Below are 6,887 nucleotides of genomic sequence, written 5' to 3'. Positions count from 1 at the left end.
TGTCATTATTAATCACCCTCATGTCATTTCAATTCGCAATTCGTTCATTCGCAACTATACAAAGCTATGAGAACACTTTTTGTGCGCAAAAAAAACAACAAAACAAAATATATGCTGGACGTAAATAGCTTATGCTGTTCTTGTCAGCTGCATCATACGGATACGCTGTTTCCATTCAGATCAAATCACAACAACATAGGAAACAGATCCGGCATGACCCAGCTGACACAGGACAGCTTATGTTGTTTAGTCCAGCTGATACTCTCTAAAATGGTGCTACAGGGTGATGCAGAGGAGAAGAATTGTTGAATAAAGTCTTTTTATTTTTCTCGCACAAAAAGTATTCTCGGACCTGGGAACATTTTAGTTGTGTTGCTGTCTATGCAAGGTCAAAAATATCTTAATTTGTGTTCCGAAGATGAACAAAGGTCTTATGGGTTTGAAACTAAATGAGAGTGAGCAATTAATGACAGAATTTTCATTTTTGGGTGAAATATCCCTTTAAATGTATGCATTAAATACAAAATAAAAATAAAATAAATTTATTCAACATTTTCATCTCTTTTGTATCAGTCTTCGATGCAAATTCATGACAGGTACACAACGCATTTTTGTTTTCTTTGTGCACAAAAAGTATTCCCGTAACTTCATATAATTATGGTTGATCCACTGATGTCAAATGGACTAGCCTATTTTAACAATGTCCTTATTACCTTTCTGGTCCTTGAAAGTGGTAGTTGCATTGCTGTCTACACAGGGAAAGAAGGCGTTCAGATTTCATAAAAAATATATTAATTTGTGTTCCGAAGATGAACGGGTTAAGAACGACATGAAGGGGAGTAATGACAGAATTTTCATTTTTGGGTGATCTATCCCTTTAATACAGTTTCATTGGCATATTATGGTTATAGTATATGATTTCCCTGCTGAAAAAAAAAACAGCATATGCTGGTTAGGTATGTTTTGACGCTGGGATGCTGGTTTATGCTGGTCCTTTTGTTGGTTTATGCTGGTCCTTTTCCAGTGTCAAAACATACCTAACCAGCATATGCTGTTTTTTTAACAGTGTTATCAGTAAATTAAAATAAATAAATAATAATTTTCCTTTTGTACTGTTACCACAATTCCCAACAAAGCTCATACTAGGTTAACAGATTTATCTTATAAGGTTTTTACAACTGAAGTTCTTTAAATTGACGGGGCTGCCATAATGGCACCGTTTAAATGCGCCCGTGTAGTGCATGTTTACAAAATAACTAAATAGCAGCGCAGTGGAAAACAGTGGAAAACGGCCCCAGGAATTTGCAAACTCCTCCCCTCCAGTCGCCAGGCTCCGTGTCAGTATGTAACGAGGCTACTTTTCTTTCAATCTTCGTCTTTCAGTCTTCTTTCTTTAGAAATGTATTATGTTTGATGTCAGTGACTGACGATGACTGACGATTTCAAAAAGGGAGGAACTTGTGTGCCTACTGTACATGTGGGTGTATTCTAGTTACTGTAAGGGAAACATCCCAGTAGATTATTACAGTCACAGTGCTCAATGTTAAAACACAGTACACTTAACCTGATTGTGTTAATTAGTTAATTTACATATTCATAGTGACTAAATTATATCGACTGAAAGATTTGTGTGCTCTCAAGAGACTTGGATGTTGCTGTTCTTGTACACAATGCGCATTTAATTTGGTTTAATGGAGTGTAAATAACTCTATAGGTGAGAATGTATCTCAGTTAAAAATGCATCCAGAATCAGATAACATTGATATATAAGTGTGAAGAAATAATCTCTTTAGTAAAAAAGGCAGATGTTATACATGCACACTGAGTCTGTGAAGAAGAGCAACAATATTGAAACATTCTGCTCGCCCTCATTATACTGAAATACTGGCTCATTTAGAGAATTTTTTATGCAGCTAAAATTTACTTTTTTTTTTTTTTTTTAGTGGAGGAGTAGATGAATGTAGTCTCATTTATGAGACTGTTTATCCGTTTTGGGGGCATGAAATAATGAGGCAGGCAGATTTGCCAGTTTGCTTTACTGAAAAAGTGACTGGAGTGACAGCTGACTATATTGGGCCATAAGTCATTTTTATTGTTTACTGTATTTGCAAGAGTGGATTTATATTAGCAGGCCTTTGGGAAATGGAATGAGAAACTTTTGTCTTTGCATTATTAATGTCTTAAATAGATGTATATGAATTTGCAATGGCTTTCACAACAAGATGCTAAACAGTGAGTTACAGTTCAATTACAAGAAATTACTAATTACTTAATTTTCCCTCTAGCACACAATATAAAACTTTTTTTTTCTCCCGTGGCTTCAATTCATCTGCTGTGGCTGCTGCTGTGTTATAGAACAATATTTATGAACTTAGGTCAGAAACATGAAGACATCTTTGTCTGAACAGCTGAGCTTGTAGTACATACTAAAAGTGTTCATATCCTCTGAGAAATTTAATGAGAACCATTCATGTGTAAGCGAGACAAGCACTTTTACAGAACTTTAGATTAACTGAGCACTTCACAGACAATTCTTCTACTTTTTAATCATCTTATCAGAGTCGTGTGTCAGATACCTAATAATCCAACCAGCCTGGGTTACAGTGATTTAAACATTTTCTCTTTCATGCCCTGATTCCTGTCAATGAGTTCTCTCCATTTGGGTAACCCAAATTAATGGGCAGCAGAGTGTAAAGGGAATGGGTACATGACGTTTAAGGATGGAAAGAACTCAGATGCGGGCATCTTCTGATGCACTGACACTCAAAATTGATTCTGTCGCCTTGTTTTCAGGCACCTGACAGCTCACCAATTGGCTAATGTGATGCATGTAAGTGTGGAGATGGACCCTGCTGGTGGGGGAGCCTCTAAGTGGGAGGTTATATTGGAAATGAATGTGCTTGCAGGAGCACAAGGGGATGATCTTTGTGAGTTTGAGCTTAATGGTTAAGCTAAAGCAAACAGTTTTCAAAATCCCACATCCAATGCTGTCAAACATCTGACCATGCCTCAGAAGGTAAATTTATTGATGTTTTTTGTTTTGTTTTTGACAGTTGGTGCCTTGTACAAAAGAGTTCATACTTATCACCTTATAATGTAATTAAGATAATATAATTATCTTAGGTATAAATGTCTAGAAGTTTAGGTGTTGCAAAAATGAAGATTCTATCATAATTTGCTCTCCCCAATATCATTTCAAACTTGTAAGACTTACTTTCTTCTACAAAACACAAATTAAGATACTTTGAATGCTGGTAAACACACCGTTTTGGTGTCCAGGGATTTATATTGAATGGATAAAAAAAAATTAAGAAAAAAAAATATCATATAGGTTTGGAACGACATGAGAGCGAAACAATTATGACAGAATTTTCAGTTTTGGGTGAATTATCTTTTTAATTTGTGAATATATGTCACGGGTTGACTCAGTATTTTGTTTGTTTTTGATCAGAGACATTTGGGCCTTATTTTGTGCAGTGTCATGTGTGATGGTGTTTACTGTGTGCATTAATATATTGGCACTCTGAATTGTAGTGGTTATTTACTGTGCATTTGCATCAAATTTGTAGTGGGTTTCTATTTCTTAATCTGCCCTGCTTGACTCTTTATAGACACCTATTAATGGACAAACCTGGCAACCCGCTTCCTGTTTTATTATTCTGCCCATATTTGGACTGTGCTTCCTCCCTGCTAATGTGACTTAATTAATTCATTAGAACTTGTCACCATGCTCCACCTTTTTGCCCATATTTGGACGACACTTCCTGTGATTTGAGTAACTTTATTATTGCCTCTGCATTGCTGCTGATAATGGCAATTAGTGACTAATTCTCTAACAGCTGGCCATGCCTAGTTTGAAGGAGATAAAAACTGACTCTTTGGAACAGAGAGGGGCCTTGCCTGGTGGCTGCTGTTCTACTGCCATTTTGTGTTCTATGCACTTCCCTGCTCTGTACACGAAGCCCAAGTTCCCAGGCATTTCTGTTTGACCACCGGTATACTGCAGCTGGATTTTCTCAATGCTCTCTAATGTTGCCTAAAGGGCCGTAAATATGTTTTATTACCACACATTGTGAATGTGTGTCCATTTTCTGTGGTGTTGGTGTTCATTGTGGTCGTTTGCTTTTAGCCTCCGCAATACCTGTCTTATGGTTCCAGTGGTTGGAATTGTCCTGAAGACTGTGGCTATCCTCGAACCTCCCTCAACGCTCTCTAATGCTGCCTGAAGGGCTGTAATTATATTTTATAGTACTACAGTGCAAGTGTGACCCGCTATCTGTGATGTTGGTGGTCATTCGTGGTGCTCTCTTCTAGCCTCTGGATTATCCACCTTGGATCCCTGGGCCCAGTGTTGCTGTGAAGACTGCCTTGGTTACACCGGAATCTCTCTCAGCGTTTGCCGCCGAGAGTACCGTAACGTTTCCCTGTGGGTCGGACGACTGCGTGACCTTCTGGATGTGTCCGCTTGACTTTTTGGAGGGAGGACCGCTGGAGTGAACTGTCGTGGAGCCACCGAACCTTAGCCTCTTTCCAAACGGCTTCAGAGACATAATTTTAGTGAACTCTTCCCCCTACGTAACACTATTTCTAGTTAGTGCTTGCTGTCCCAATAAAGACTATTTGTTGTATCCGCACATTGACTGTCTGTTTTGTTTCTGTGGCTGGGACCTGATTTATTTTATGTAACGTTGGTCAATAGGTGACATATATGTTTAGCATATCTAGATGCAGAATAAATGGTACTGACGGTTTAATTAAAATGTTTACATAAAATGTCATCTACTTCGGTTTTTCTGTATGTATTGCTGATCTTCTGTATTATTAGATTAGAAATTTAAATATTTTTTCAGAATTAATTTATGCTGTAGACCGAAAATAATTGTTTTTCAAATGGCTATTGATGTGTATTATTATATGAACAACATTAAGCTAAAACTATTTTAGTGGAATTCTGTTAAATTTCTGTTATTTTATAAATAAAAGGCTCCTGTACTGCCTCCTCTGCACCACCAGAGGGAGCTTTCTCCTGAATATTGAGGTTCGCATCATCCCTCATACATGGAATTGACCACACCCACACACCTGCATCTCATTACACCCACACTATATAAACCACACACTCACATTAGCTCCTTCCGACATCTTGATTTGTCTCGGCTGTCACTACTTTCAGTGTTTTCCTATGTCATCGCCTACCTGTGTTAGACCTTACATTTATTGTTTCCTGGTTGCTCTCTGCCTTCCCCGGACCTGGGATTGTTTGCCGCCTGCCTGGACCTTCTTCCTGTTCTCTGGACTCTGTATGTTAGCTGCCGGCCTCAACCTTAGCCTGTCTCTGCCTTGCCTCTACTGTTGCCATTTCTGGTGATTGACCCTGTATTGTCTGACTACTCTATAATAAAACGGCATATGGATCCGAACCCTTCTGACTCATCACAATAATTATATTATTCCCATAAATGTATTACAAAAAGTAAAAAAAAAAATTTAAATAATTATACTAAAATTATAAACATTTTCTAATGAATCACTATGTTTTGACAGGTTTGCATGCATTAAGTTTCTCTTCCCTCTGCATTACATAAAAGATGCTATTTTGAAGAAGTCATACAGGTTTGGAACGACATGAGGGTAAATGACAACCGAATTTTCATTATTGGGTGAACTGTCATTTAAAGTTATTAATATCTGTTTTGGAGTCTTGGGTAGTCCTGTACTAGCCACACATGTAATCATATGCCTCAATTGCTTATCCAGGTCTTACAAATATGAAAATACATTCCTTAACCCCCTTTTTCCACTCTGTATGGAAATTTGGACACTAATCAGTTCCGTTGAAATGGCTACATTGGCATCAGTATTAATTTCACAAGCAAATGCACTGAATCGTGTGCTTCTTCTTATCTGTGTCATGAGCAGCTTATGAAATGTTAATAGAAGCCCTTCTATATAAATTGTAGGAGCTCACAGATGATAGAGACCAAGCTTTTAACCTTCCTGAATGAGGTACAATCTAGAACGGAAACATTTGTCATGTAGTGTCATGCAGTAATGGAGATTCACGGTTGATTCGCATTAATGATTGTCTCTCTTGCTCCCTTTTTATTGACTATCGCGATGATCCTTGCATTAAGATTCAAGGTCTGTCATGATGGTGGCTGCCATCATTTTCTCAGATGGGGATTTAAGACATAATTGTTGGGAGGAGAGGAGACCAAGCGAATTCACATGCTCAGGGTTTCAGATGGCAAGGACTACACATGCCTGACAGCAGGCATTTGCAAAAAATTTACCTTATTTCCTGAGATCTGGAGGGAGCATCAGCCATCATTTACTTAGTTGGACATCATGTCAGATGGGATGAACCAACTCAAATCACTACTCGCCTCATTTAGAGATCAGAAGAGAGAGACACCGAATGGATGAATCTTAAAACCTTGAAGGCACTCTGCAGAGAGGCACGTGACTCATCATATTACCTGCTTATCTCTCAGAGACCCTCTCTGGAACCGGCTGAGAAGGTTTCACTGAAGAACAGCCTGAATTAGGCTTGCTTTGAGGACTTTTAACAATGGTGTTATCAACAATTGCAGTGCCGGTATGGATCCAGGTTTCCCGGCTTCTGCTTGGTGGATCTGTATCTATTTCTACTTAATTCCTTCCAGGCATCACTGTCATCAGAGAAAATAAGTGATATTGTATAACATATATATATGAAAAAAAAAGAAAACCTAGATATAGTTTCAAGGATAGCATTTAGCATTTAGCACATTGCTAAATATACAGTAAAACTGTCAAAACTGAGATATGGCGATTAACCCTTTACATCCCTATGGTAAAGTGGTAAAATAATATAATAAAATAACATGTTGTAGTTACGACAGCAG

The sequence above is a fragment of the Carassius carassius genome, chromosome 44, assembly GCF_963082965.1.
Source record: "Carassius carassius chromosome 44, fCarCar2.1, whole genome shotgun sequence".
NCBI classification, from domain to species: Eukaryota; Metazoa; Chordata; class Actinopteri; order Cypriniformes; family Cyprinidae; genus Carassius; species Carassius carassius.
Note: the sequence above shows the minus strand (reverse complement) of the source record.